Below are 6,769 nucleotides of genomic sequence, written 5' to 3'. Positions count from 1 at the left end.
CATAATAACATCTCTCATAATTTCCAGCCTAAACAGAGAAACATAAAATAATTTACACATACATCAGGGGGGGCGAGAGAAAAGAAAGGAGTCGTTGTCGTCCAATGGGAAAATAATAATTTTCCCAGCGGTTTCTTACACAACTGCCGCCTATTAGATAGCATCCTCGGCTGTTCAGATGCAACTGCCGCCAATACCACAAAATTAATGGCCGTTTTAACCAAAAACCGATACCAAATGAAAGATATCACCGGCCGTTCATTTAACTACCGTCTAAACTGCCCCAATGTGCAACACTGGCGGTCGTTTAGGTAAAACCGCCGGTAAATAAGTGCCGCGAAATCACTAATTTCTTGTAGTGACTTCACTAATATTTGCAGGAAAACATAATAACATCTCTCATAATTTCCAGCCCAAACAGAGAAACATAAAATAATTTACACATACATCAGCTCTTTGTCTTTCAAAGATCCTACAAAAGGTTAATCCCAATGAAAACAAAAGGGTTTATTACCACAAAACTCAGTAGTGCATTTGATCACCACTAAAAGAAAAGGAGAACAAAAATAAAATATAACAAAAAGAAATCGGATGGTGGTCTTAGTTTTTAAGACAAATTTTTATATCATGCCAATATATTTGCCATTGAAGACATGATTGAATACCTAACGACATTGTATAATTTCCATGCTGCCTAATTTTTAATTTAAAAAAGGAAGCAATCAATGGAGCAAGATACCTAACAAGGGCACATTAGAACGCATAGATGCACATTACTTGGCAAACAATCCTACAATTAACTTTAAAATCATACAACAAATTAGAGTCAGTCTGCATTAGATCCATCCAACCAAGTGCAAAGAGGAGTTAAAACTCCCAGATTCTCAAACAGCCACCTCTCACTCTCCCTGGTTTCACCCAAACAATGGAATTTCACCCAAAACAACAGACACCTTTCATGGCAAAGTTCAGCTGCTCTAAGAAGTCATCTATCAATCTAAACAAAGAAAACTTTAATATTCAAACAACAACATCGGATGAAAAAATGGTCCAGCATACGCAAGCTATAAAGAAACTTATCTACTTTTTGAAAACAGAACCAAACTCCATCAAGATCATAATGATATCTTAGACAAAACCAACAAGAATGTAAGCCATCTAGCATATCCAAAATAAATATCCAAATTTGATGAATAAAAATCAAACCTTTCAAAAGAAAAGGGAGATCTGAGACCTGTAAAGGAATCTAGCAGGGCTATATGGCAATTGTTCATCGGAAAAGACAGCTGAGTACATTCCATCTAGATCGCAGGCTAAGAGATTAGCGTGTCGCAGGAGAAACGAATTGAATTCAGAGGAGGATCTTGCAAAAGGATTCAAAGCGTATTTAAGCTATTCATCAAAAAAGTAAAATGTATATGTATAAAAAACCATCTTCCCCTTACGATCAAAGAAATAACCCATCAAAACACTGAATTTTCAAGCACAACAATTGAACCTGAAGATGGTGGGCTGCTTCTTCTCGCGGAGGTTGAAGACGTGAATGGAGCAACCTCCTTCCCACTCTTTTCTTTCTTACTTTCTCTATTCCTATGTCTTGATGAAAGGGGTGGAGGTAAGGGGTTCATTTTACTGGTGGCCACAAAAGTTTCATCATAATAATGCTATGCCACAAATGTTTTTTTTATAACACTGAAGCCATTTATTTTCTTTCCGGGTGCACTGGTAGCCACAATGGGCTGTTTCCGGGCCATTTCCAGTGATTGGGATGATGTGGCTGCCAGTTGGGTTATTAAATTCATAAACAACAGACGACATGGCATCATCTTCACTCCCTTCTCTTTTATCAAAATTCATAAGAAAATGCTCAAATTTTTTAGCAATGCTCTGAGGGATAGACATTAGCACAGTGAATGCATGCAAATTACCGGTCATAGGCAAGAAAAGGCAGTAAATTTCACTTGCAAGAAGACCAATATATAAAAGCTTCCCTTCTCCAAAGTCCAAGTCTTCTAATCCTTGTTTAGCCCATTGAGAGATTACCAAACTTGAAGAAAGATTTGGCTTGAGCCTCCTCTCTTGCAAGAAATCAATCATAGACCGATGATTTGATTGGAGAGAAAACCTTAGTGGATTAGAGATCCGGGACAAAATATGTGGATTGGAGGGAAAACCTCAATGGATTGGAGATCCGGGACTGGTTTCATAGAGGAAATATGGCCACTCGGACACGAGATGCCCTAAATTGAAAATTAGGAGTGGCCTTAGGGGGAGAGAAAGAGACTGTCTCCAATGGACAGCCACGTGGGACGCTAGCTGACGAGGCGCTGGCGTGGATCTTGCCCAAAACTTAGCCAGTAAAATGCCACGTCGTTTGTTGATTATGAATTTAATAACCCAGCTTGCAGCTACATCATCCCAATCACCGGAAATGATCCGAAAACAGCCCATTGTGGCCACCAGAGCTTCCGGAGAGAAAATAAATGGCTTCAGCGTTATAAAAAAAAAAATAATTGTGGCCATAGCGTTATTATGATGAAACTTTTATGGCCACAAGTGAAATGAACCCTAGAGGTAAAAGGTAGAACACTAGTAGGATTAAGGGCATTAATTTCTTTATTTGTTGAGGGTAAATTGGTAATTGGATAACACCCAAAACAGATTTTCAAAAGTGTTTTTTCAGAAGCATCCATTTACCAACTTTTAAAAAAAGTTGAATTTGAATTTTAAGCAGGGTTTTTGTTTTGTAGAAAAGCTATTACAAATATTTTTTCTTGAACCCATAAGTTCTTATAAAAAAATTCTTATGGCCTCCATGTATAATCATGATTTCTGCATATACATTTGGTGGCCATCACATGGGAGCACATGGGCATATATATATATATATATATATATATATATCATTTCATCTCAAATGTACACTTGTCCTAAGTGATCCAACGGTCTTTATTCTGGGACGCTGCAACACACCCCCGTAATAATATATGCGGGGTAGGGGTGGACATGGGCCGGGCGACCCATGGGCTGGCCCGAACCCAGTAAAAAATACATGGGGCCTGGGTTTAGAAAGTTGGCTCAAAAGCGGGTTGAGGCTCAAATGTTTGGCTCGATTGAATTTCGAGTCGGGTTTGAGTCCGATGAATTTTTAACCCGACCCGACCCGGCCCGACCTGAATAAATAAATAATATATATAATACATTATTTATAATATATATATAATTATATATATATATATATAATAGTAATAGGCTTGAGTAGGCAACTTTTTAGCCTTTGATTTTAGATTTTTTTAATATAAAAAATATATTGGAATCTGTGCATGCAAGCTTTCATCTAATTGTGTCTTTGTTTTTTTCGTTTGAGGGCTCAGGGATGACATATGACATTCAAATAATGAAAAAAAGTGTTTGTTTTTATTTCTACTTCCATTATCAAGCTTCTCTCCTCCATCAAGCTTTTCTCCTCTTGCTTTAACCAACCGCCATGCTCTTTCATTTTTGCAGTCATCCATTTCATATCCGGTGAAGATTTGGCCATCCAGGTAATATATTCTTAGACTTTTTTTTTCTTCTTTTGATGTGTAGTGTGTACTAGTATTTTGCCTCTTTTTAATCAAGTCACTTTTATATGAATGTGCAGGCATTCTTCTTTTTGGAATCTTGAATTCACACTTCATGAGCTTTCTCTAGGTTCCATGATCAAGCTTTTCTCCTACTTTAAGCAATCATTGTGCTCATTTGATTTTTCACTTCATCCATTTCATCTCAAGGTAAGGTCTAACCATCCAAGTAATAAATTCACTCTTATACTTCAGCTTTTAGATTTTTATTTATAAATTAATTTTTTTATTACACCACATGAATTTTTTTCTATTGATTTTTTTTTAATTTTGTTTGTTAATTTTTTTTTATTCAATAGATATGGAAAGTCAATCAAGTACACCAATTAATCTTGGTGATGAAAATGTTGAGCCTGAATCAAAGCGTGGTAGATCGGATGTGTGGGAGCATTTTGACAAATTACCACCAATTGATGCAAATTCACAAAGAGCTCAATGCAAATATTGTAAGAAGGCATATTCTTGCAAAAGCACAGGAGGAACATCGCATTTGAGGAGGCACTTGACTAAATGTCCGAAACGTGTTTGTCGTGACATTAGACAATACACAATTTCTCATCAAACAACAACCAGCGGTACGTCATTCTCAAATTATAAAATTGATGTTGAGATCATTCGTAGAGAAATTGCTATGATGATTGCTATTGATGAACAACCTTTCATAATGGTTGAGAATATTGGATTTAGGCGTGTGATAGCAGTTTGCATGTCCCGAATTTAAAAATGATGAGTAGAAAAAAACAATCAAAAGAGATATTATGTTGCTATATAAGCGGGAAAAGACATAATTTGAAAGACATATTGATTGAGTGCCCTAGTAGAATATGCTTAACATCAGACACTTGGAAATCTATCACTGAAGATCACTATATTTGTGTTACTGGGCGCATTTTATTGATCATGAATGGTTGTTGCATAAGAGGCTTATCCATTTTAAACTCATTCCACCTCCGTATGACGACTTTTCTATTGAAGATGAAATTAATACTGTGTTGCTCAATGGAACATTCAACATAAACTATTTAGTATCACTTTGGATAATCTCGAGTACAAACGACTGTGTTGTTTCATTGCTTAAGAGTCGTCTTAACCAGCGGGGTTTTCTTCCTTGTGATGGTGAATTCTTTCATATACGATGTTGTGCTCATATATTAAATTTGGTTGTGCAATCAAACGATTTAATCTTATTATGTTGACCATTGGCAAGTTGCGTCTTGGTGTAAAATATGTGAAGCAATCCACTCATAGAAGAAAGAAATTTTATGATATTGCAAAGAAGTTAAATTTGGACATTAGAAAATTATGCCTTGATTGTCCAACCGGATGGAACTCTATCTATGACATGCTTGTTGTGGCACTTCATTACAAAAGTCGCTTTCTTATATTTGGGTGAAAGAGACAGGGTAATTTTTATATATAGCTTAACTGATCAAGAGTGGAATGATGTTGCTGTTTTGTGCAATTTTTTGAAGTCTTTCCATGAGGTGACTTGCGTATTTTCTGGTGTCAAATATCCTACTTCTAATTTATATTTTAAAGGTGTGTGGCAAATTCATCGTAAATTGCTAAATGTGGTTAATGAACCAGAAAGCTTCTTGACACCTATGGTTAAAGAAATGCAGAGGAAGTTTGACAAATATTGGTCTGAATATAGCTTGATTTTATCTTGTGCTGTGATTTTGGATCCTCGCTATAAAGTTAAATTTGTTGAATTTTGTTATACTAAAGTGTATGGGATGGAATCTAGAGAATACACTTCGAATGTGGTTGCTACTCTTTATAAATGTTTTGAAGCTTACAAAAAAGATCGAGCATCTTCTTCACAGTATACTATGAGTTCCAAAAGCAATTTGACTATTAATGATGATGATTATGATGAAATGCAAGAGTTAGATGCATTTGAAGGTCATGTTAGTAGAGTTCAAATGCAAAAATCAGAGTTGGATCTTTATTTGGAAGAACCATGTTTGGATCGAAATGTGGAGTTGGATGTTTTGGATTTTTGGAAGTCTTGTTCAATGAGATTCCCAGACCTCTCAAGCATGGCTCGTGATATTTTAACTATTCCAATATCCACTGTTGCCTCAGAGAGCACATTTAGCACAAGCCGACGAGTGATTAGTCCTTATCGAGCTTCACTACGGTCAAAGACAATACAAGCTATAATGTGTCTTCGAGATTGGTTCTGAGCATCCTTTTGAACCAAGTAAGTTCATTATGTTTTTAAGAAGTTATGTTAGTATGTTTTTAACTAAATATTTTTAAAATATTGAATTATGGTTGTAATTAATAATTTAAAAGGGAAAAATCTGATGGGGTGGTTGGTGTTGAAGAAAATGATTTATCTTCAAGTTCAGATTCTGTGGATGACTTTTCAACATAGGTATTTTCTTTAAATATTTTAAATTTTAGGCTACTTTTTTATATATGTTTATATTAACATTTTTGTTTAATGGTGTTTTTGCATAGGTTATTATCTTCTTTAATCTATTTGATGGGGATCAAGAATTAATTCTTTGGTGATTTTAATTATGTAATATTTGCTTCTTATGGGACAATTGTTGAACTATTGTACTACTTATGTAATATTTGCTTCTTATGAAACTCTTGTAGAACCATTGTACTACTTATGTAATATTCTACTACTTATGAAACTCTTTTTGAATCATTGTACTACTTATGTAATATTTGCTACTTATGAAACTCATGTTGAACCCTTTGTACTACTTATTAATATTTGTTTTTTATGAATGGTATATTTGTACTTGATGTAATATTTGTTGATAATATTACTACTTATTTATATAGAATTTATTTGAACCATTTATAATACTCTGTATTGTATTTTTTTAATTGTTTTGAAAAAATTTTTAGGGGGTTGTAGTAGTAGTTTTATTTAGTTATTTCAATTATTTCATAAAAACATTATTTATTTTTTTGGGTTAGGGTCAGCTGGGCCCCAGCCTAATGACAATCAAATGGGTCGGCGTTTGGACCACAGACACTTACGACACTGTGACCCTACTGACCAAATTATATACGCTGTATTTTTGAGTCTAGCCCAGCCCAGACCCGACCCAGCCCGGCCCATGTCCACCCCTAATGCGGGGTGCTGTCCCAAACAATTTTCTCAAACTTCAGGAGTC

The 6,769-nt window shown here is 35.2% G+C and overlaps 1 long non-coding RNA gene across 1 annotated transcript; it reads left to right on the top strand.

Moving 5' to 3' along the window:
- Nucleotides 1-3,441: 3,441 nt before the first annotated feature.
- LOC120253636 lies at nt 3,442-4,305 on the top strand. Its single transcript, XR_005534350.1, has 3 exons — nt 3,442-3,545; nt 3,644-3,773; nt 3,923-4,305. It is a non-coding gene; the product is annotated as an uncharacterized LOC120253636 (long non-coding RNA).
- Nucleotides 4,306-6,769: the final 2,464 nt, after the last annotated feature.

The sequence above is a fragment of the Dioscorea cayenensis genome, unplaced genomic scaffold (genome assembly GCF_009730915.1).
Source record: "Dioscorea cayenensis subsp. rotundata cultivar TDr96_F1 unplaced genomic scaffold, TDr96_F1_v2_PseudoChromosome.rev07_lg8_w22 25.fasta BLBR01000145.1, whole genome shotgun sequence".
In the NCBI taxonomy this organism is placed as follows: Eukaryota; Viridiplantae; Streptophyta; class Magnoliopsida; order Dioscoreales; family Dioscoreaceae; genus Dioscorea; species Dioscorea cayenensis.
The sequence above is the reverse complement of the archived record's forward strand: the minus strand, read 5'-3'. Positions and strand labels throughout refer to the sequence as shown.